General features: G+C 39.2%; 1 protein-coding gene across 13 annotated transcripts in view; it reads right to left on the minus strand.

Moving 5' to 3' along the window:
- Window positions 1-11,970, minus strand: part of ATG4C (autophagy related 4C cysteine peptidase) — an 81,397-nt gene extending 69,427 nt beyond the window's left edge. For 2 of the 13 annotated variants that reach the window (XM_054683815.2, XM_063817216.1), the window contains exon 1: window positions 11,540-11,923. The gene's annotated coding sequence lies outside the window, so the exon portion shown is untranslated. Of the gene's footprint in view, window positions 1-10,503 lie in introns of all 13 variants that reach the window. The other 11 variants (XM_016919736.4, XM_016919730.4, XM_063817213.1 and 8 more) reach the window with 10 other exon arrangements.
- Between the last annotated feature and the right edge of the window lie 13,641 nt (window positions 11,971-25,611).

Consider the following 25,611-nt stretch of genomic DNA (forward strand, 5'->3'; position numbering starts at 1 on the left):
AGCAATCCTCCTGCCTCAGCCTTCCAAGTAGCTGGGACTACGGGCATCCATCACCATCCCCGGCTTAGAAAAATTACTAAATCTTTTTTCAAGCAGATGTTCTTTACTAACACATACTACAACAACCTTATCACCTGCCATCTTCATATTTCTGTGCATTGTTAACATTCTAACAAATCCATTTTAATTAGATGCTAATAGTATTAAAGAGAAGAAAACTATTTTATCCTATCTCAGTAAACAAAGGTAAAGCTAACAGATGAGGTTTATTCCTAACTTTACTGTTAATGATACAAAAAGCACAGTGAAGACTAAGCAGAATTCTTTTGGAGAGCAGAGCTACAACATCTGATATGAAAATTATCGATTGAGACCCAGATGTAATTTTTAGAGAGTCACTTTTCTAACCAATAACCATGCATTAAGATAGTCAAAAAATTGTAAACTGATAAATGTAAAGAGTACTCAGATCAATGTACAAGAAGGGCAGGTGAAGGTAATCAGCCTCTCCCATCTAGCAATAAGTAGACTACTTTATCCACTGAGGATTTAAGGCCAAGTAAATGCTCCTGGCAGAACTTTAGGGATTAAGTCTATGGAATACATCTCAGTCACCTAGCGCAATGGGTAAAAACACCGCAGACCTCTGGAATTTGCGAATGCTCAGGCATCTTCCTCAAATAGTATTCTGCTGCTAGATGAAATATAGATATTGATTTAGAATTTTTGATGTGCTTTTACCTATATCATCAAATAAAATGAACTGTGAAGTCTACTCTAAGTTTTTTATCTATTATATGTAACCTTTTCTACCTGCTTGCATTTTTAGTAAGAAATATCAATCCCTTATCTGATCTTGAAGGTCTCTAATACAATGGGCTATCATCTCTGCTCTCATTTCTTCTCTCCCTCCTCTTTGTTTACAGAAACATCAATTATTGTGTCCATTTCTATTCCTTCTCTTCACCGATACCTGCCAATCTTCTATCTTCATGCACTGAACTTGTACTCTATAAATGGTCAGTTTGTAAATTCTTTTCCTTATCTTTTTAAAAAGTGGCAAATAGGAAGGGGAGAGCAATAGTAATATTTATGTGCAGTGTCCCCTTTCAGAGCTAAGGGGTAGGCAAGGTAGATGGCAGTAAGAGATAATGACAAAAAGACTGAAAAAAGGAACAGCAACACAATAAAGGCAGGACATGCAGGTTCAGAAAATGGCTTTGAAAAGAAGAATAAAGGGCTGATAGCAGAGAGACTAATAAGATAGTTTTCCCTCAAGAAAAATCTTACAAACATTCTTAGGACTCCTCAGGATCACATCCTCCAATAAAAAACACTGAATCAATGCACAGCTACTTTATAATGATGACTTAAATAAAATACCAATGCATTCTTCTCTTAAATCTAACGAGTAAAATACACATGAAAGAAACTAAGTATTAAGCAGACACACATTTATGGTCACACATGACTTCTACCAAGTTCCTCACACCTGGCTTGTGGCAAAAACCTCCACTTCTCCAGCACTGCATATTACATGTTCACAGACTGTGCAAAGTAATCATCATAACCAACCTAAATAAGATGTAAGGAGTTTAAATGACCTCAATCATGTACTTGAAGACCAAAATAAGAATTATTAATGACACCTAGGCTGTTTTAAGATAGCCTTAAGCCTTGATCTTATCTCTAAGAAGAACATAATATTTACCACACAGTTGTTTGATAAATACATTTTAATTATGTCAGGTTCTTAGTAACCTCTGATAAGTCGAAGGTAACTACGAATACTTGGAGCCTCCGTACTTCAAAACGCAACTTTCCAAGCTCTTAATATTAACTCACGGTGTTAACCTCTTATATAGAGATAGTAGTCTTTACATAAGAGGTAACACCGTAAGTTAATATAGAGACTTATTTAGAGACTTATAGAGTCTTATATAGACTGCTATATTTACATAAGAGGTAAAGAGTCAAATCATTTAATCAACAAAGTATAATTAACCCCTACAAGAAATGAAGGATGTAAGAATCTCAGGACCGAAAGAGAATTTACAAAGCATCTAATAACTAATACTTTTTTTGTTTTTTGGTGTTTTGTGTGTGTGTTGGTTTTTTGTTTGTTTTTTTGGTTGTTGTTTTTTTTTTTTTATTGAGACAAGGTCTTACTCTGTTGCCCAGGCTGGAGTGCAGTGCCAAATGCCTTGATCTCCCAGGCTCAAGTAATCCTCCCACCTCAGTTCCCTAGTAGTTGGGACTACAGGCAGGCACAACTACACCTGGCTACTTTTTTCTATTCTTTGTAGAGATGGGGTTTTGCCATATGGCCCAGGCTGATCTCAAACTCCTGACCTCAAGTGATCCGCCCGCCTCAGCCTCCCAAAGTTCTACGACTATAGGCATGAGCCACTGTGCCTGGCACTAGTAAGTATTAATATTAACAGTAGTTCTTGACCATTGTCTCACACAATACAAGCTATCAGTAATCTTTCCTAATCAATAGTACTTGGGTGGAGAGGAGTAGTGAAAGAAAATGTGTAAATTTAAAAGAATTTAAAAAATCATGGCCGGGCGCGGTGGCTCACGCCTGTAGTCCCAGCACTTTGGGAGGCCGAGGCAGGCGAATCATGAGGTCAGGAGATCGAGACCATCCTGGCTAACACAGTGAAACCCGTCTCTACTAAAAATACAAAAAATTAGCCGGGCGTGGTGGCAGGCGCCTGTAGTCCCAGCTACTCGGGAGGTTAAGGCAGGAGAATGGCGTGAACCCGGGACGTGCAGCTTGCAGTGAGCCGACATCGCGCCACTGCACTCCAGCCTGGGCAACTGAGCAGGACTCCGTTTCCAAAAAAAAAAAAAAAAAATCACTACCACCCTGAGAGCTGTGATCTGCTCTCTGGTTCAGACTCACTAATAACCAGCTACTACTTGGGTTCAACCACCTATACAGTAAAAAGATCTCCTTTAAAACATCCTTGCCAACTGCAGTCCCTCAGCCTCTGACTGAACACTTACTTCTAGAAAAGGGAGGTCAGTACTAAATGAATATTGTACTAAACTCAAAATATGCTATAAATGTAAAAGCCTGATAATGTTTTAAACTGTGTATTTTCATATCTGTTCTAGAGCATCCATAACTGTTTTAGAGTATCCATAGTAACTACATGATACCTGCTAATTTTAAACAACTAGATTTGCTAAAATGATATTATGTGGAACCAAGTTTCTGTCTATACATTATTTTCACTAACTGGTCCTGGTTGTAACCTCTGAAACTAATCCTTCCATTGGAGAGCCCATCTGATATTTAAAGACATACCTCCTAACCTCCCTATCCCCTAATCTTCTCTTTTCTACATTAAATGTCCCAATTCCTTCAACTGATCAGAAGACTGTCTGTGAGTGGTAATGAGAACCTCAATCAGGGTACTGGTGAAAGGATTAGAAATGAGTAGATAAGGCTGGGCGTGGTGGCTCACACCTGTAATCCCAGCACTTTGGGAGGCTGAGGCAGGTGGATCACGAGGTCAGGAGTTCAAGACCATACTGGCCAAGCTGGTGAAACCCTGTCTCTACTAAAAATACAAAAATTAGCCGGGCATGGTGGTGGGTGCCTGTAATCCCAGCTACTCAGGAGGCTGAGGCAGAGAACTGCTTGAACCCCAGAGGCAGAGGTTGCAGTGAGCCGAGATTGTGCCACTGTACGACAGCCTGAGCGACAAAGCAAGACTCCATCTTAAAAAAAAAGAAAAGAGTAGATAAAAGTAGCAAGTTGACATGGTAGACCTAGCAACATCATACAAATATATGGATGTGTATATGCCCACATACCAGAGAAGAGACTAAAGTGATATGAGATTTCAGGTCTAATGTCTAGGAGCACAATGGTTCCATTAGCTGAAACAGGGAACCCAAGTAGAGAAGACTAAGGTGAAGATAGGAAATTCAGTTTGAGATACAGTGATTTTGAGGTATGTAATAAGTAAATATGAATGTTATCATGGTGCCTTTAAGAGATGACTGGGTAACTGGGGTTCTGCCCTCATAAATAAATTAATTCACTCATGGATTAATGGATTAACAGGTTATCAGAGGAGTGGAACTGGTGGCTTTACAAGAAGAGAAAGTGAGACTGGAGCTAGTGTGCTTAGCTCCTTCACCATGTGATGCCCTGCACCACTTCAGGACTCTGCAGAGTCCCCACCAGCAAGAAGGCCCTCACCAAATGCAGCTCCTCAACCTTGGACTTTTCAGCTTTCGTTAACTATAAGGAATAAATTCCTTTTTTACATAAATTACCCAGTTTCAGTTATTCTGTTATAAGCAACGAAAGACAGACTACGACAATGGATAAGACCATTTCCAAGACCCATTATATTAGTTACTCTTGCCAAGAAAAAGGTGCATCCATATTACTGAAGCTAGTACTACATGTAATTTAAACACAAAATATCACGTTTATTCATCAACTATTTGAGTGGTTACTCCTACAAGGCACTGAGGGAGATACAATGAGCCATGAAACCCAGTATCTGCCCTCATTAATCTTACATTCTAATAAGCAAAATGGTTATAACTAACCATAAGGTTGAATGTGGTTATATCTCACAATAGAGATATAAAGTATCATAACTATTAAGAGACATATTTTCCCCCTTTCCAATGAGAATATTCACACATGAATAATATCACAGGGTAAAATACAGTCACAACAAGTATTCTTCAAATACAAAGAAGGACTTAACAAAAAACATAAATCTTTCCATTCTGGTTATAAATACAGGAAAACATTAGACCTATTACTTGGGAATTAGTTAAAGTACCCCCAACAATTATGTCTATTGTTAAAGATTAATGCTTGAATTGTATCATCAGTTAAAAGAAGAGCATTGTTTAAAATGTTCACAAACACAATTGTTTTGGTTTACAAATGGAATCACTTGATGTCACTTTTCTTGCACTCCTAATTTTAAATATCATTATAACTGAAAAAATAGAGCTACAAGTTTAGAGCCTTACAAGTCTTAAAACTGAATATTCTCCAGCTGATATAACTGTTCTAGAGTTCTCTATAACTATATATTACAAAGTTTTAAATTATGTCACTTTAGTAGTTTTACAGATAACTGATTTTACAAAGAGTATATTAAAAAGTAATTTAGTAGGAACCTAACTATATTTTACATTCATAACATAATCACACAGAAAAAATAATTCAAATAACTTTGAACACCTATTTTGACTATATATACCTTTAGTGAGATATATTCTAAGAACATAAAATGGCAAAGAAATCTTTACTTGGTAAATCTGTTGCTGGAAGCGGTATCAGTCAGTCTAGTAATTCCAAAACTATTTTATGTGTGTTGTAGGATAGGTTAGATGAGTAAAAATGGTGATATAATTGAGAATCAGAATTCTCTCTTTGGGAAAACAGAGATATAAACAGGAATTGGAAGGAAGTGATGAGAACTCTGCAGTGTTGAATTTGAATTGAAGGTATCCTATGAACTCGATTTCTTAAAAAATGTATATGTTGGCCGGGTACAGTGGCTCACGCCTGTAATCCCAGCACTTTGGGAGGCCGAGGCGCGCGGATTACCGGAGGTCCGGAGTTCGAGACCAGCCTGACCAACATGGAGAAACTCTGTCTCTACTAAAAATACAAAACTAGCTGGGTGTGGTGGCACATATCTGTGATCCCAGCTACTCGGGAGGCTGAGGCAGGAGAATCGCTTGAACCCGGGAGGCAGAGGTTGCGGTGAGCCAAGATCCGCCATTGCACTCCAGCCTGGGCAACAAGAGCAAGACACTGTCTCAAAAAAAAAAAAAAAAAGTGTATATGTGTGTCCATTTAAAGGGTCTAGAACCAATGACACCCCAGTAGCAAAGAGCATATTCGATACCCAGATCTTCGTTTCTTTTATTTCTTTTTTTTTTTGAGACGGAGTCTCGCTCTGTCGCCCAGGCTGGAGTGCAGTGGCGCGAACTCGGATCACTGCAAGCTCCGCCTCCCGGGTTTACGCCATTCTCCTGCCTCAGCCTCCCTAGTAACTGGGACTACAGGCGCCCGCCACCACGCCCGGCTCATTTGTTTTTTTATTTTTTAGTAGAGATGGGGTTTCACCATGTTAGCCAGGATGGTCTCGATCTCCTGACCTCATGATCCACCCGCCTCGGCCTCCCAAAGTGCTGGGATTACAGGCATGAGCCACCACGCCCGGCCCAGATCTTGGTTTCTAAGAATCATTTTCCACTAAAATAAACCAGGACTCTGTGGTAAAATGGCTGATTCCATGTATTGAGCAGGAAATTTACAAGGTGAGGCTGGAACATCTTATTGTGCAAATAGGAGTAAGAAAGTGCTCAAACACCAATGTGGACATATCCAAAGTTCATGGGAACCAGCTTGAAGGATCTACTACTGACCAGATTTGAGATAATTTCATCACCAAAAGGAATGATGGTAGCAAATTATAACGCACTGCATAGATTTTGAAAAAAAGGATACTTGGGTACATAGTGATACTAAAATAAAAAAGAGAAAGCTCTTATTTAGAGAAGAGAGCCAGCAAATATATGTAGGAATGACAGAAGTGGGAAATCACTATTTGGCAACCACCAATGCTTTTATCAATGGCTACTAAAATCACTGGATAGGAAAACAAAACCTGCAAAACAGAATATCCACATGACCTCAATTTATCACCCCTACAGATTACTAAATACAAAAGGGAAAACATACTTTCGGAATATAAAAATCTGGCTAAACTAAGTGATCAAACTTAATCACCAATAATGGAATAAACGATCATGTTAATCCTAACATGATTAAATGGAAAGTTCAAAACATCACCCATGTAATAGTAAAAAAAAGAAAAAAGAAAAAAAAAGAAAAACCCACAACTCTTCAATCTGAAACTCATTGTGAGGAAAAAATCAGATAAATCAATTTTGTGAGGCATTCTACCTGAAGACAAAAAAAGAAAGAAATGATAAAGACTGTTCTAGATAAAATAGACATATAAGTACTAAATACAATTAATGTCTTTAATTGGATTCGGTATTTTTGTAATGGTATAATGACATTACTGGGATATTTGGAAAAATCTAATTGTTGAATATGGACTGCATATTAGACAATATTATCATATCAAGGTTAAATTATTTGGATATGCTAATGGCATTATAGTTATGTAAGAGAATGTGCTAGTTCTTAGGAGATGCATGATGAATTATTTGGGGGTAAAGTGTCACGTTGCCACCTTACTTTCAAATAGTTCAGCAAGAAAAAAAGGTGTGTGTGTGTGTGTGTGTGTGTGTCTGTGTGTATTTATAGAGAGAGAAACAGCACTTGTCTAACAGCAAGGAATGAGAGCAAAAGAGGCACTATGTTAACAACTAGTGAATCTAGGTAAAAGGATGTACAGGTATTTGTCATACTACCATTTCAATGTTTTTACAGGTTTGAAAGTAAAAAGAAAAAAATAAGGGAAAAAGTAGAAGTTAGGTTGATTTTAGAGCAGCTGATCAGACTTCATAAAGCCTAACTACTCTTCACCCTATTCAATAAGAGCTAAAAGCAAGTTCAAACTTCGAAGAGGTTTGGCTAAAAATAAAGGTAATAATCCTAACAAACAATAAGTAATCACAAACTAATCACCATAAGTTTTCTATCACAGCTGTAAACTACACATAATCTCAGAACTCTGTGAAAGATGTTATGTGCTGGTGTATCTGGGACAGTAGTGAATAAGCAAAACTATTTTATATATTTTCTCCAAATCTAAATACCAAATAAATTTTTTTTCTCAAATTGAGTTTTATTAGTTACAAGGTATCCTAAAATTAAAATGGTGTCACAGGAGTCAAGATGATCTTGAACCCAGTATCACTATAATAATAATGATAATAAACACTTAAAATCTGTACCAAGTATTTTATTAACCTATGTATATATATCATTTCATTTAATTCTCACAACAATTCTATAAGGCTGGCACTATTATTATCCTCATCTTATAAATTAAAAAAAAAAAAGGCTTGGAAAAGCTGTATAACTTCTTCAAGGTCATACTGCTAGTATACAGCAAATAGAGACCATGAATCCAGGCAGTCTGACACCAAAGTCTCTTTGCTCTATACACTCTACCACTTTACTAAGAAATGTAAAATTTAAACAATAAACTATAAATCACTACTGTTTGGGTTCAATATCTATCAAAAATTACATGAATGAAGCATTTCAGAGAAAAATCACAAGTATGTATTTTTCCCTAATGCATGTATATTTATGTATGTACCAAATGAATGAAGTTAGAATTTAACCAGATGCCAGTTTACTACCAAATCTCAAGTGAAAATAAAGATGGCATGTAACTGCATTATTCAGTTACCTATTCATATACATGGTTTAATATATTACAGATAGATTCAAAACAGAGACCAACATATTTCCAGATGCTTTCATGTAGAACCCCACCCCTGCTCAGTCGAGAAAAAATGATACCAAAAAAACCTATTTTAGGCATAGTATTACTCAAATATACAAAACTACAACAATGACACAAAAGGGTAAAAATAACTAAGAAATTAACCTTAAACACTGCTACCACAACAAAAAATACTAATAAACAAAGCATGTTTCCCAAACCTGGTCCTCTTTCAATGTTCTCTACCTCGGTAAAGGGTGCAACAATCCTTCCAGTTATATAAGCCAAAAACCCAAGATTAGCCCATGATATCTTCCTCTCCCTCACCTTCCATATCTAATCCATCGCCTAGTTCCACCTCCTGAACACCTCTGGAATCCATCTTACCACCACCACCTTGTCCAAAATACCATCTCTCAATTGGGCCACTCCAACAATCTTCTAACTGGCCTCTCCCCAACCCCACTCTTATCCCCTCTATAATCAGTTCTTCCTCTGTGTAACATCAAGTCCTTTTTTAATAGCATTTACCACAGTTGTAACTTTAAATTTCTTTGACTATTTGATTTATGTCTGCCTCCTCTGTTAGTAAATTCTATGAGGGTAAACACCGTATTTACTCACTACTATACCACTGTGGCCTAGAAGAGTGTCTAGTTAATAAATAAATGCTAAATGACTGAATGCATGTCAAATATTACAATTTTACTTATATATAGTCCAAAAAATAAAAATAAAGTGCTTTATAAGGCTCACCAATTATTCTATATCACAGATTTTCACTTTTTTTTTTTTTTTTTTTGAGACAGGGTCCTAATTTCTACCTACCAATCCCTAACCACTATTTAAATTCCACATTAGATCTCATCTTCATGAAACATTCCCTAGTTATCTCTCTTCTCACCTTTAACATTCTAAAACACTCCCGTAAAATCTAATACATATTGACTATATTTTCTGCTTCTTGAAGGCAAAGTTTACATCTCATACATTCTGCTAGAGTATAAGCTCCCTAAGAGCAGGGACTTTTCTTGTTTACTCTATATCCCCAGCACCTTGAAGAGTGTCTGGTATGAATAGCTGCTCAGTAAGCATGTGTTGATTTAACGCTCTTTATATATTTCAGGATAGAGCACAGATCCTTGCAGCTGTTGTACAGTGGGAAGAGTCGAAAAGAACTGAATTAATTTCCTTAAATTCTTCAAGCTTCAGTTTTTTCATCTGTTAAATGTAAATAATACTCAATAGCTTAGTTGGAATAACTGAGCTAATGCTTTAAAAGTATCTATGCAGAGCTGAGGACAAGAGGACACTCTTACAAATAAATGTTTTGGTGATTTTGTGACAATAGTTAAATAGTAAGTAGTCACTAAATTCCTACTAAATGAATAAAATCTCAGGAAAAATATTAAAAGATGGAGTAATGGCTACCGTATCATTTTTTTCAATAAAAAATTATATGAGTAAATTTATTCTGAAATATATTTCGCCCCAAATCTTAAGCATGGCTGAAACCATTTCAGCATTTTGTGCATTAATTAGGAATAATCCCAATTTAACATTGTACCAGTATTAATATTTATATTTTACTGACATGTATAGATCATACTTGATAGCTTAAAAAAGAATGATAATCTTAGTATAAGAACCTCTTTAGTGCAATAATTGGAATAGAAAACGAGCTGCAAACTCATTTGAGTTACGTGGTTCCCCAGAAAGCCAGAAAATTTCTGCCTTTTTATAAAACATTAGTGAACAGAATACGATGCTGTTCACCAGAACCATCAAAACATCTAGAAATACTTCATAACCAATCACCATAAATACATTTTTCCAAATACTTGAATGCTATTTTAAAGAAAAAGAGCATTAATTAAATGGCTTTTAATGACTTTTTGCTAAATTATACAATTCTTTAGATGGGCCACTTTTTGACATGTGGTTCTAAAAATTTTATAGCGAATGAACTGGTAATTCAATATAGCCTCAGATTATTGGACTAAATAGAAACTCTTCCTGTTCAAAGAAGAAGCTTTATCAATTTGAAACTCAGAAAATACATAGACTTTACCTTTCAAAGTCTTTCCACTCCCTCTGGGTACTCTTAATGGCTCATAATCTAATTACAAGTCACAAGCAAGCAAGAAGATCATTCCCTTGTCTCTTTCTGCCATCAACTGACACAAAATCATTGCCAAAAACCCACCGGGGACATATGGTCCGAGCAGGAAAACATAAGAAAACTCCTAAGTAATTCGGATATAAAAAGATGTAAGACGAGGTATTCTTCTGTAACTATAGGGTAGCAGTGAGCCCCATGTGGGTAAATAACCAATACAAAACGAAAAGGTAAGCCAAAGAAATCACAAGAAATATAAACTCAATAAGCAGTGATGCTGAGTTGACCGCTGAAGGTTCTCATATATGAATATAGTCATCATATGTAAGAATTTATTCTACACCTCCAACCTCAAAAGCCCTTAGATGTGGGTAGGGTTGGGAGAGTTCACGGTGAGCGGGAACCAAATGAAGTGAATGAACGTTAATATTTAGATGGAAAGGCATTAATATATGCAAGGCAGTGTGTTATGGCTTGAAGCAGTAACAAACACCAAAAAGGGAGAAAGAGGCTAGGAATGAGAACAGAGAGACAGTGGGGATCCAGTTATTATTATTATTTCCCTTTTTTTTATTTTTTAAACGAGGAAAAACAGGGCCGACAGAGCACTGGCATGAGGAGGGGTCAAATGGATGCGATAGATCAGGGGAAAGAGTCTTGCCTGCAACATCTAAGAAAACCACAAGGAAAGGAGGAACAGCTGCCCACAGTTAGGCTTACGGTTTATCTCTGGAACCCAGGACAAAGCGAGGAAGAGTTAGAAGACAAATGACACTAGAAAGGAGAGACAAGGAAGGCGCCAAAACCCTCAGAGAACCCAGATGGTTGGCCACAGGGTCTTCACTGAAGGCGGACCCCCGCAAGAAACCCAGTCATTCGGGGACCAGAGACGCTAAGTCCCAAACTTCTCGACTCCTTTAGCCTCAAGCCGATCCCTCACCGAAACAGAAGGACTGGAGAACTGTAAAAATGTGCAGGAGCCACCAACCCGGGAAATGCTCCAGCTCTAGCAGCAGCCGCCACAAAACCAGCCCGCACACACGCAGACGTTCCGACCTCAGCGCCGCAGCTACAGGTACTTTGAGCACCCCGGCCACCGTAGTAAGAGGAACCGCCTCCGCGTCAAATCCAACAGATCAGCCACTTCCGGGATACGAAAGCCTTGCGATTGGCAGTAGCGATAGCAGCGGCGTAAAGGCCTCTGCTATGCTTACTTTATCCATCCCTTTTTCCCACCCGTTCGCCACCCCAAGCCGCTAATCCACCAATGCAGCAAGCGCAGAACCAAGACAAAGTATCCGTCTGTGAGCATTGTCTCTCTGATAGACAAACCACATTACGGCTGCCATAAATTCCTCTCGAGCACTTGGACTTCAACTACCAGCAGGCCATGCAGCATCACGCCCTTGCCTCTGGCGTAGGAACTGCAAGATCCAGCATGCATTGCGGCCCTCCTTCCCCGCGCTCAGGACCAAGATAGAGCCAACCCAAGCCTCACTTTGATTTAAAAAAAAAAAAAAAAAGCCAGGATGCCTTCTTTTCCTGTTGTGAAGGAACTCTAAGCCAAGCCATTATTAGGACTGTAGGTTATTTATAAAACATCAAGGGATATGTGCACTCATTTTCCATATTCAGATTATTTTCAAGCATTAAAACACAGAACAGCTGGGCGCGGTGGTTCGCGTCTGTAATCCCAGCACTTTGGGAGGCCGAGGCGGGTGGATCGCTTGAGGTTGGGAGTTCGAGACCAACCTGGCCAACATGGTGAAAGCCGGTCTCTGTTAAAAAATTAAAAAATTAGCCGGGCGTGGCGGCGGGCGCCTGTAATTCCAGCTACTCGGGAGCCTGAGGCAGGAGAATCGCTTGAACCCGGGAGGCAAAGGTTGCAGTGAGCAGAGATCGCGCCACTGCACTCCAGCCTGGGCGACAGAGCGAGGCTTTGTGGGAAAAAAAAAAGAAAAGAAGGAAAAGAAAAAAGAAAGAAAGAAAGAAAAAAGGACGGTCCGAAGATGCTTTTTATAACGTGGAAATTTTTGGCCAGGCGCGGCGGCTGACGCCTGTAATCCCAGCATTTTGGGAGGCCGAGGCGGGCGGATCACTTGAGCCCAGGAGTTCCAGACCAGCCTGGCCAACATGGTGAAATCCCGTCTCTACTAAAAATATAAAAAATTAGCCGGGTGCGGTGGCGCGCGCCCGTAGTCCCAACTACTCAGGAGGCTGAGGCGGGAGAATCCCTTGAACTCGGGAGGCGGAGTTTTCAGTGAGCCAAGATTGTGCCTCTGCACTCCAGCCTGGGCGACAGAGCAAGACCCTGTCTCAAAAAAGTAAAAATAAATAAATAAATAAGTGGAAATTTTTATCTTCACTCCTAAATGATGTCAAGAGAAATACTGTTACTGTAAAATGTAATCCTATGCCGTTTTACAGTACCGCAGATTTTGTTGGAGCAAGGACTACCAGACATGCTTCTGAATTACATAGGAAATTATACTAAAAACTAAAAATAAAATATGAAGTCTATGCCACCGGACTATGAAACCACATGGGAATGAAAACCTTCAAGAATGAAGAGTTGAAAAGTTCAAAATTAAACTTGAAATTTTTTCAATTTTGTAATGGATTTGGTGGTTTATTTTTTTATTCTCACAGAAACAGGTAGCTGGATCTATTTATATTTTATTCATGTACTTGGACAACTAAATAACAAAACAACAAACAAAGGATATGATAAGATCACAAATGGCACACTTATTAGAGTGAGCAAAGTAGTTTTCTTGCATGATTCCATAGCCTGTGGTTTCCTGTTTCGAAATCCCCAAACTCTGTTTTGATTTTTTTTGGGAGAGAGAGCATGCATCTAACAAGCTGTTTAGATGCCTTTTTGTAACTTTCATAAAGACCTGGATTACAAGAATGCATGTATTTTATTTTTGGTATTGTGCATTAACAGGCCATGAGAAACAATGCTTGGATTCTTAAAATAACTATATAATTATACAAAAGTAAATTGTGTGTATACTACAGACTTGGGTTTTCTGTAGATTTACCACAACAAATTTTAATTGGTTAGAAAAAAAGGAGTAGAGTACCTTTCCTTTTTACAACTTCACACAGAAATCACAGGAGGAAACTATATTCTGCAACACTGACACGGCATCAGCTGTCATACGAACTGCTTTCCAACTCTAGTGCGTTAAATTATGCAGCACTAGCAAGTAAATATTTAAAATCTATGATCATGGAAAATAATCTGCTGATTTCTATGCTCATGCACCAAAACAATATGAATGCAGTGAGAGAGGACATTTCCATTGGAATGATTCAAAGGTAATGTTGATAAACTATAATTAGGTTATCTGATATTCATAGGTGTTTGCCGTAAATAAACACAAAATTGCATCCACTTATTAGTGATGTTATTAAGGAAGCTTTAAAAATATGCTAAATATTTGATACACATATTTCTAAAGTCGTTTCCATGATCAATTGTGTAAATGAACATGAGAGTTTAAAGAGTACATAATTTATGTAATAGACTTTATGTTTTTTGAAGAGATTCTTACAGCTGCAGCACTCAGACAGAACATTCTCTCCTCTAAATGTGTCTTCACATTCCAATTCAGCCAATTGCCAACCATGCAAGAGTTAAAACTGGAGAAGCTGTTCGTTTTAGTTCAACAAAAATAGGATGAGTGCTACTAAGGGCAAGGCTCTCTGTCTGGGCACTATAAGCTGTTTATGAAACACGGATAGTTTTGGAAATTAGTTAAGATTTAAAGGGAAATTAAAAGTATACATGAGCTTTATCAGAATAGAAAACAAAGTAAATATGTATAACACTGACTTTTAATAATCATCACACATTTGGTTAATTGAAACTTATAATAGCTAATATACCTTCTTAAAGGCAGGATCCGCATCTTAAACATCTGTGCCCCTCCCAGCTCTATGCACAGTACTTTGTGCAGAGTAACTGGCTCTCAATGAGTGTTTGTGGAAGTTCACAGTGATGACTAGGCTGGGTGCAGTAGCTCATGCCTGTAACCTCAGTACTTTGGGAGTCCAAGGCGGGTGGATCACTTGAGATCAGGAGTTCAAGACCAGCCTGGACAACATGGTGAAACCCCGTCTCTACTAAAAATACAAGAAAAATTAGCCAGGCGTGGTGGCGTGCGCCTGTAATCCCAGCTACTCGGGAGACTGAGGCAAGAGAATTGCTTGAACCCGGGAGGCAGAGGTTGCAGTGATCCGAGATTACACCACTACACTCCAGCCTGGGCGACAGAGCATGACTCTGTCTCAAAAAAAAAAAAAAATTCACAGTGATGACTGAGGCCCCGAAACTGCCTTTTCATGAATACTGCGTAGTTTTAATGTAAGCTGTTTCTAACTCTTGTGCTTTATTTTTTTAATTAGTAATTCAGGTTGTATAATAAAATAACTATTAAAACCAGAATAATTAATCAGAATGTCACATTCAATAATCATGAAAGCAACAATTTATATATACACACACACACACACTGCTTAGTATATGTGTGTGCATACTTGTGTATACGTGTGTGTGCGTGTACTTATATATAAAAAACACATTTATAATATATAGGTAACATTTATCTTAAGAGTCAAGCCCTTTCTAAAATGTCATCGTATTCCAGGCATATACTTTGAAAGTATACCAACCATTCTAATAGCATTGATTGTGAGGCAGCTCCAGATTTTTGTTAGGAAACTTTTACTTCTTAATTTCTATCAAGTGTATTTCTTATCCATCTCCTTCCTGGACCAGGAAAAGATGAAGATTCTATTAAATAAATGTATACCATGAATGCTTCATTGGGAATGTTATGTTAAGCGACATTGAACTCAGCCTGGATGGAATGAATACCTTGTAGACTTCTAAAGGCTAAAAAATTATTTTAAAGAACCCGGGAGGCGGAGCTTGCAGTGAGCCGAGATCGCGCCACTGCACTCCAGCCTGGGTGACAGAGTGAGACTCCATCTCAAACAAAAAAAATTAGAAAAAAGAAAACTTGGTGAAAACCTTTCCTCTTTTCCAAGTAATCTTATTTCTATCCCCTCTCTTATATCTTCAACCTCTTTCTCTCTCTCTCAACTATGCTCCCTTTACTTCAACAAACAAACGTGCACAGAATCACCATAATTGTGAAAGCACCTTCAGTGGACTCAGCTTTCCTGCTAAATGCAGTCACTCCCAATGCCCAGGCTAGAGTGCAGTGGTACGATCACAGCTCACTGCAGCCTCGACTTTCCAGGCTCAGGTGATTCTCCCACCTCAGCCTCCTGAGTAGCTGGGACTACAGGTACATGCCACCAAATCCGGCTAACTTTTTGAATTTTTTTGTAGAGATGGGGTTTCGCCACGTTGGCCAGGCTGGTCTCAAACTGCTGGGCTCAAGAGATCCTCCCACCTCAGCCTCCCAAAGTGCTGGGATTACAGGCGTGAGCCACTGCACTCGGTCTGGTCTATTCTATCTTCTCTTTTTCCTTTCATAACCACACTTCATCAAGTGCTACAAAGTAAACCTTAGCCTTGACATGCAGCATGGGATCTCTTCACAGCAGCTAGTATTTACTGAACACCCACACCTATGCTGGAAATATAGACAGAATTCAGTAAGGAGCTTATGGTCCCTCAATACAATGTGATAAATGTTACGCTAAAAGTAAGGACAAGACTTTAAGAGAATGAAGAAGGTCAGTTACTCTCAAATTGAGTGAGGACCCTAGAGGAGGAAGTTCCCAAGATGATTTAAATGACAAAAATAAGAATTAACTAGCTGTAGAAGAGGGAGGTTCAGCCAGTTTAAGACAACCTGTAAATTCATTATAGCTGGAACATGAGAGTGGGGTGAATAGTATGATATAAGGCTGGAAAGACAAACTGGAGCTATTTCACAAAAAGACTTTGTAGACCAGGCGTGGTGGCTCACGCCCGTAATCCCAGCACTTTGGGAGGCCAAGGTGGGTGGATCACCTGAGGTCAGGAGTTCGAGACCAGCCTGGCCAACATGGTGAAACCCCATCTCTGCTAAAAATACAAAAATTAGCCAGGTGTGCTGGTGGGCGCTTGGTAATCCCAGCTACTCAGGAGGCTGAGGCAGGAGAATTGCTTGAACCTGGGAGGAGGATGCTGCAGTAAGCCAAGATTGCACCACTGCACTCCAGCCTGGGTGACAGAGGGAGACTCCGCCTCAAAAAAAAAAAAAAAAAAAAGACTGTATACTATGATACTAAGACTGTATACTTTAACCTAAATATAAAGAGAACCATTTAGGAGTGACATAACTAGATTGCATTTTAGTCTACTATTTGCTGTATGAAGAATGGATTGGGCTGGCAAGACCAATTAGGAGATTGTTTTCATAATTCAGTTTTTTACAATGAGAGATCTGAAATAAAGTACTCTAGGGGCGGAAAGGTATTATATCTTTCCTCCCCGCCATAAGAGTCATGGCCAACACTCCTGTAACAAAAGACAGGTTAACAAAAGAAAAGCATTACAAATTTATTTAATCAAAGTTTTATGTGACACGGGACCCTTCTGAAATGAAGACCCCAAAACCCAGGGAAAACTGCCCCTTTTTATGCTTAGATTTGATGAAGAGTGGACAGCCATGGAGAAATGCAATTAGACAAAAAGGAAATTATCTAATAGTAATTGAGTGGGGAAACCCAGTAGAGCCTGACTGTTCAGATTCTTCCTGCCCTCTTTGTGTGACATTCTTCCCTCCTGGGTACAGGTCAGGACTCCTTCTGGAATGTGGGTCTTATGATTTACTTTCAGTCCAGGTAGGTCAGAGAATTCCTTTCAGGCCAGCTCTTACACTGAAAGGTGGGGGAAGGTTAGAGTAGTATTTCTAGATTTTATGGCAGACTTTGGGGGAGAGGCGTTCTAGTTCCTATGACCTGCCTTGGGGAAGAGGAATTCTAGGTTCTATGGCCTCCCTTGGGGAGAAAGGCAAACCAGAGAAAGAAGAGCAGGAGAAGGTCAGAAAGAGATTTTGCATCTGAGCCTTTCTAGTGTTCTTCAAAGTACTCAGCATGCCAAAGTGTCATCGTTTGGGGTGTTATCTTCCAAGCCCCAACAGTAGAGATAAGAGAAGAGTGAAATATTGGCCAGAAATATTAAGATAATAGAGTCAAGAGAAAGTGTGAGTGAGAGAAGGAATCAAGGGAGACTCCCACATTTCTGGCTTTTCAATTTTCCACATGTTGAGTTAGGAATGCTTAAGAGTTGTCCATATAGCTACGCCCAACAGACAGTTAGATACAGAGCTCAAGGGGAAGATTTGAGCTGAATATATAGCTTCTCAAGTCATCCACTTTACAGGACAACTGAAACCATGAGCATAGGTAAGATGATAAGCCATGTGGATGGGGATATGAACTAGTAACCAGGAAGTCAATAGGTGATAGCACAGATAGAGTGGAGAATGACATATGCAAATGTCATGGAATCCTTCAAAGGAATGGGATTTTAACATAAGAGCAGAGGAGTACTGGTTCAGGTGTAGCATTGAAGAATGAAAAGAGAGCTGAACTCAACCACTGACCCAGTATTCTGAATGAATGAGACCAAAAAACACAAAAAGCATAAATTCAAGGTTGCAGGGGAACAAAATCTTCAGGGGAAAGTCGGCATTCATTAAGACCAGGAGGCAAAGCCAGAATTCTGAGGAAAATGAGGATGGAGCAAATTAGAACATCAAATAAGGAATGGAGAGATTCAAACGGAAAAAAATATCAGGAGACTGGACCGTGGTAAAGGCACAGGTGACAACACAAAAAGAAAGATGATGACCAAGAGGACATAATATGAAGTATTATTCACCAGTCAAGGCTTCAAAACAGAAATCCTATATAAATCTGAGGTTCACCCTAGCCTGATGAATGGTACAGCATGGATAAACTTTGAGCATTTTGTTAAGTGAAATAAGCCAGCTATGAAAAGACAAATACTGCCTGGTTCCACCTGTATGAGGTACCTAGCATAGTAAAATTTACAGAGACAGAAAGTAGAATGGTGGTTGTCAGGGGCTGGAGGGAGTGAAGAATGAGGAGTTAGTGTTTAATGGGTACAGAGTTTCCAATTTGTATGATGAAAAGAGTTCTAGAAATGGATGGTGGTGATGGCTGCATATGAATGTACTTAAATGCTACTGAACTATACACTTAAAAATGATTACAAAATTGGGAGGCCGAGGTGGGTGGATCACAAGGTCAGGAGTTCGAAATCAGCCTGGCCAATATGGTGAAACCTCATTTCTACTAAAAATACAAAAATTAGCCAGGCGTGGTGGCAGGCACCTGTAGTCCCAGCTACTTGGGAGGCTGAGGCAGGATAATCACTTGAACCCAGGAGGCAGAGGTTGCAGTGAGCCAAAATCATGCCACTGCACTCTGGCCTGGGCGACAGAGCGAAACTCCGTCTCAAACAACAAAAAAAATGATTACAACAGTAAACTTGATGTTATGTGTATTTTACTACACATACACACACACAAATCCGCCTGGTGCAGTAGCTCACACCTACAATTCCAGCACTTTGGGAGGCCAAAGTGGGAGGATCACTTGAGGCCAGGACTTCAAGACCAGCCTGGGTAACAGAATGAGACCTCATCTCTATAAAAAAATTTAAAATTAGCTGGGCATAGTAGTACATGCCTATATTCCCAGCTACTTGGGAGGCTGAGGCAGGAGGATCACTTGAGTCCAGGAGTTCGAGGCTGCAGTGAGCTATGATCACACCACTGCACTGAAGCCTGGGTGACAAAGCAAGAGCTTGTCTCTAAAATAATAAAAAACAAACAAAAAATTGGAAGGAAAAAAAAGCAGTGCGTGCCAAAACCATGCGATGACAGAAGAATGTTCTCTCCAACAAATGGTGATGGGACAAATGAAGTTGGACTCCTACCTCACACAATATACAAAAATTGAATTAAAATAGATCAAATACATAAATATGAGTTAAAATGATAGAACTTTTAGAAGAAAACATACAAGTAAATCTTCATGGCCTCAATTTGGTAATGGCTTCTTAGATATGATACCAAAATAACCAAGAAAGAAAAAATACATAGGCCAGGCATGGTGGCTCATATCTGTAATCCTCACAGTCTGGGAGGCCAAGGTGGGAAGACTGCTTGAGCCCAGGAGTTTGAGATCAACCTGGGCAACATAGCAAGACCCTCTCTCTACAAAAAAATTTTTTTAAATTAGCTGGGCATGCTGGTATATGCCTGTAGTCCCAGCTACTCGGGAGGCTGAGGCAGGAAGATGGCTTGAGCCCAGGAGTTTGAGTCTGCAATGAGCTGTGATCAACACTGCACTCCAGCCTGGGTGACAGTGCAAGACTCTGTCTCAAAAAAAAAAAAAAAGGAAAGAAGAAAAAATAGATAAATTGGACTTCCTCAAACTGAAAATGTTCACTCATCAAAGGACAGTGAAAAGACAACCCACAGAATGGGAAAAAATATTTGCAAATTATGTATCTGATAAGGATATAATATTCAGAATAAAGAACTCTTACAGCTCAACAACAAAAATATAACAACCCAATTAAAAAACAGGCAAAGGATTTGAATAGACATTTCTCCAGATGAGACATACAGGTGGCCAATAAGCACATGAAAAGATGCTCAACATCACTAATCAACAGGGAAATAAAAATCAAAACCACAATGAGATATCACTTTTGTTCTAAGGATATAGATGTTGAATATGGTGTAGTAAAGTTGGTGCAACCACAGGAGAGGAGGACAAGGCTTGAAAGGAAGTGTGTCATACTCACAAGTCCCAGAGGGGAGGGTGGTCATCGCATGTCCCACAGGGCAACGTGAGAAGTACCAGGTTTGGACCAGTGGCAGAAGACAAGAGCAAGGGGAAAATCTAGGTCAGAGTCTTTTTGGAGTTTCCATGGTAAAGACAAAGCAGGGCAGAGTAAATAGTTTAGGATTGGCTAGTTTGAATAATTCCAGGAGGCTATGGGCTATGGGCGTTATCTCCAGTTGCCTGGTACCTGGCTCTGGGACATTCAGGATGGGGAAGCATTGGCTTGTGTGTGACAATTAGATAAGGAGATGGGTGATACGGTGAATAGTTGCTGGATTGGTTGGTTTGTGTGAAAGGCATGCTCCTAGGCAAGTTGTTGTTATCTTTAGGAATTAGTTAGCCTGAGAAGGCTAATCTCTCCCAGAGTCAGAAAGGCTCTTGAATACCAGAACATCATGAATACAAAACATAGGAAAATATAGTTAAAATAACATTGACCCTGTATAGATGCCAAACAGAAAAACACAGAATCAAAGAAAACACAGTTAGAACGTATTAGGATGGCTATAATAAAAAAGTGAAAAATAGGAAGTGTTGGCGAGAATAAGATGAAATTAGAACCCTAATACATTTCTGATAAGACTGTTTAATGGTGCAGTCATTGTGGAAAACAGTTTGGACATTTCTCAAAAAGAGTTACCTCAATAGAGTTACCATATAGCCTAACAATTCCACTCCTAAACATATTCCCAAAAGGATTGAAAACAGGGACTCAAACAGATACTTGTATGCCAATGTTCATTGCAGCATTATTCACAATATCCAAAAAGTGGAAATAACCCAAATGTCCATCCACAGATCAATGGATAAACAAAATGTCATTTACCTATACAAAGAATATTATTTGGCTATAAAAAGGGGTAAAGTACAGATATAACATGAGCGAAGCTTTAAAGGGAAAGAAGACAGCTAAGAGAAAAAAGCTAAGGGAAGGAAGACAGCTACAAAAGGCAACATATTGTATGATCTGATGTATATGAAATATACAGAATCAGCAAATCCATAAAGATAGAAAGCAGATTCGTGCTTTCCAGGGCCTGGCGGAGGGGCAAATGAAGAATGACTGCATAGTGGACATGGAGTTTCTTTTTGGAGTGATGAGAACAATATGGAAGTAGATAATGGTGATGATTGTGCAACACTGAGAACTCATTAAATGCCAATTAGCTGTATAGTTTGAACTGGCTGAAATGGTGAATTTCTGGTGGCTATGAGGAGAGACTCCTTCTGCTTGAGAAAAGGAGAGGGAAGAATAGAGTGGGCTTTGCTTGCACCTTAGGTACCAGTTTGGCCACAGTGGGGAAGAGCACCAAGTGGGCATTTGGGGTCCCTGATTCCAGGCCTTGGCTTGTGGACAGCATTTCTGGACCTACCCTGGGCCAGAAAGTGGCCCGTTGTCCTGAAGGGTGAGTCCTAGGCCTGGCAGCACTCACTACAAGCTGACTGAAGAGCCCTTGAATCTTAAGGGAACGTTGGGAGTACCCTGGATTACTCCCCATGGGCCTGTGGTGATGGTGGACATGGGTAGAGACTCCTCTGCCTGAAGAAAAGGGAGGGAAAAAATGGGAAGGACTTTGTCTTGTGGTTTCAGTGTCAGTTTAGCTGCAGTAGAAGAATACCAGGTAGATTTTTAAGGTTTCCAGTTCTGGGCCCTAGCTCCCAGACAGCATTTCTGGACCTGTGTATGGTGGAACTGCTGCCCTGAAGGGAATGACACCAGACTGGCTGGCTTCATCACCTGCTGATTGTAGAACCTAGGGTTGTGACCAAACATAGGCAGCATCCAGATAGTTGTTATAGCATGTTTTAGGCAAGACCCAATGCTGTGCTGGTTTCAGGTCTGACCCACCATAGTCTTAGCTGTGGTGGCCACAGGCGTGCTGTGTCACCTCTCTCCCAGCTCCAGGCATCTCAGCACAAAGAGAAAGACCCCATTTGTTTGGGAGAAAGTAAGGAAAGAGAAGAAGAGTCCCTACCTGGTAATCCATAGAATTCTTCCAGATCTTATCCAAGACCACCAAGGTGGAACATCTATGAGTCTGCAAGAACCACAGCATTACCAGGCTTGGGGTACCACCTAATGCAGATATGACTGCAGTGACCAAAAACTTAGATTACAACACACAAGTCCTTTTAAATACCTGGAAAGCCATCCCAAAAAGGACTGGTACAGACAAGCCCAAACTGCAAAGACTATAATAAATACCTAACTCTTCAATGCCCAAATAATGACAAACATCCACAGGAATCAAGACCATCCAGGAAAACACAACCTCACCAAATGAACTAAATAAGGCACCCAGGGCCAATTCCAGAGAGAGATGTGTGACCTTTCAGACAGAGAATTCAAAATAGCTGGTTTGAGGAAACTCAAAGAAATTCAACATAACACAGAGAAGGAATTCATAATCCTATCACATACATTTAACAAAGAAATTGAAATGATTAAAAAGAATCAAAAAGAAATTCTGGAGTTGAAAAATATAACTGACACACTGAAGAATGTATCAGAGTCTCAGTAGCAGAATTGATCAAGTAGAAGAAAGCATTAGTGAGCTTGAAGACAGCTCATTAGTTGTGAAAATACAGAGAGGACAAAAGAAAAAGAATAAAAAAGAATGAAGCACAGCCTACGAGATCTAGAAAATATCCTCAAAAGGACAAATCTAAGACTTATTGGCCCTAAACAGGAGGTAGACAGATTGGGGTAAAAAGTTTATTCAAAGGGACAATAACAGAGAACTTCCTAAACCCAGAAAAAGCTCTCAATATTCAAGTACAAGAAGGTTATAGAACACCAAAGAGATTTAACCCAAAGAAGACTACCTAAAGGATTTAATAATCAAACTTCCAAAGGTAAATGGTAAAGAAAGAATTCTAAAAGGAGCAAGAGAAAAAAATGAATAACATACAATGGAGCTCCGATACTTCTGGCAGTACACTTTTCAGTGGAAACCTTACAGGCCAGGAGACAATGGCATGACATATTTAAAGTGCTGAAAGAATAGTATAGAATTCCCCTGAATAGTATATCTGATGAAAATATACTTCAAACATGAGGGAAAAATGAAGACTTTCCCAGATGAACAAAAGCTGAGAGATTTCATCAACATCAGGCCTGTCCTGTAAGAAACGCTAAATGGAGTCCTATAGTCCCATCATCAGACCTGTCCTATAAGAAACTTTCAGAGTGGAGTTCTTCACTCTGAAAGAAACTTCACTCTGAAAGAAAATAATATTAATGAGCAATAAGAAATCATCTGAATGTACAAAGCTGACTGGTAATATCAAGTACACAGACACTGAATATTATAATACTGTATAATATAATAATACAATACAATACTGTATATAATATAATACTGTATATAATAATTTAATATATTATAATACTGTATAATAATTGTGATATGCAAACTACTCATATCTGAAGCAGAAAGATGAAAAGATTAACCAATCATAAATAATAGCTACAGGCCGGGCGCAGTGGCTCACACCTGTAATCCCAGCACTTTGGGAGGCAGAGGCGGGCGGATCACCTGAAGTCAGGAATTCAAGACCACCCTGGCCAACATGGTGAAACCCTGTCTCTACTAAAAATACAAAAATTAGCTGGGCATGGTGGTGGGCGCCTGTAATCCTAGCTACTTGGGAGGCTGAGACAGGAGAATTGCTTGAACCCGGGAGGTGAAGATTGCAGTGAGCGGAGACCGGGCCATCGCACTCCAGCCTGGGCAACAGAGCGAAACTCCATCTCAAAAATAATAATAATAGGCTGGGTGTGGTGGCTCACGCTTGTAATCCCAGCACTTTGGGAGGCTGAGGCGGGTGGATCACGAGGTCAGGAGATCGAGACCATCCTGGCTAACATGGTGAAACCTCGTCTCTACTAAAAATAAAAATAAAAAAATTAGCCGGGCGTGATGGCAGGCGCCTGTAGTCCCAGCTACTCGGGAGGCTGAGGCAGGAGAATGGCGTGAACCCGGAAGGCGGAGCTTGCAGTGAGCCGAGATCGCACCACTGCACTCCAGCCTGGGCTACTGAGCAAGACTCTGTCTCAAAATAATAATAATAATAATAATAATACCTACAACAACTTTTCAAGACACAGACAGTACAATAAATACAAATAGAAACAATAAAAAGTTATAAAAAGCAGAAAGATGAAGTACAGAGTTTGTATTAGTTTTCTTTTTGCTTGCCTGTCAGTTTGTTGGTTTATGCAATCAGTGTTAAGTTGTCATCAGTTTAAAATAATGGGTTATAAGATACTGTTTGCAAGCCTCTTGGTAACCTCAAATTTAAAAGCATACAATGGATACACAAAAAATGAATAATTTAATCATACGTTTAAAAATAACTACAATATATAAGGAGCTCAAACAACCCTGTAGGAAAAAATATAATAATCCCATTGAAAAACGGGAAAAATATCTGAATAGATATTTCTCAAAAGGAGACATACAAATGCCAAACAGGCAGATGAAAAGGTGCTCAAATTCAATGATCATCAGATAAATGCAAATCAAACCTACAATGAGATATCATCTTACCCCAGTTAAAATAGCTTTTATCCAAAAGATAGGCAATAACAAATGCTGGTGAGGATGTGGAGAAGAGGGAACCCTTGAACACTGTTGATGGGAATGTAAATTAATACAACCCCTATGGAGAACAGCTTGGAGATTCCTCAAAAAAAACTAAAAGTAGAGCTACCATACAATCCAGTAATCCCACTCTTAGGTATATACCCTCCAAAAATGGAAATCTGTATATCAAAGAGATATCTGCACTGCCATGCTTATTGCAGGACTATTCACTACAGCCAAGATTTGGAAGCAACCTAAGTGTTCATCAACAGATGAATGGATAAAGAAAATGTGGTACATATATACAATGGAATACTATTCAGCCATTAAAAACAGGAATGAGGTTCTGTTATTTGCAATAAGATGGATGGAACCTGAGGTCATTATGTTAAGTGAAATAAGCCAGGGACAGAAAGACAAACTTTGCATGTTCTTACCTATTTGTGGGAGCTAAAAATTAAAACAATTGAACTCATGGAGATAGAGAGTAGAATGATGGTTACCAGAAGCTAGGAAGGGTAGTAGGAGGTTGAGGAGAAACTGGGGATCATTAATGGGTACAAAAAAATAGTTAGAAAGAATGAATAATATGTAGTATTTGATAGTACAACAGGGT

This window comes from Pan troglodytes, chromosome 1 (genome assembly GCF_028858775.2).
Source record: "Pan troglodytes isolate AG18354 chromosome 1, NHGRI_mPanTro3-v2.0_pri, whole genome shotgun sequence".
In the NCBI taxonomy this organism is placed as follows: domain Eukaryota; kingdom Metazoa; phylum Chordata; class Mammalia; order Primates; family Hominidae; genus Pan; species Pan troglodytes.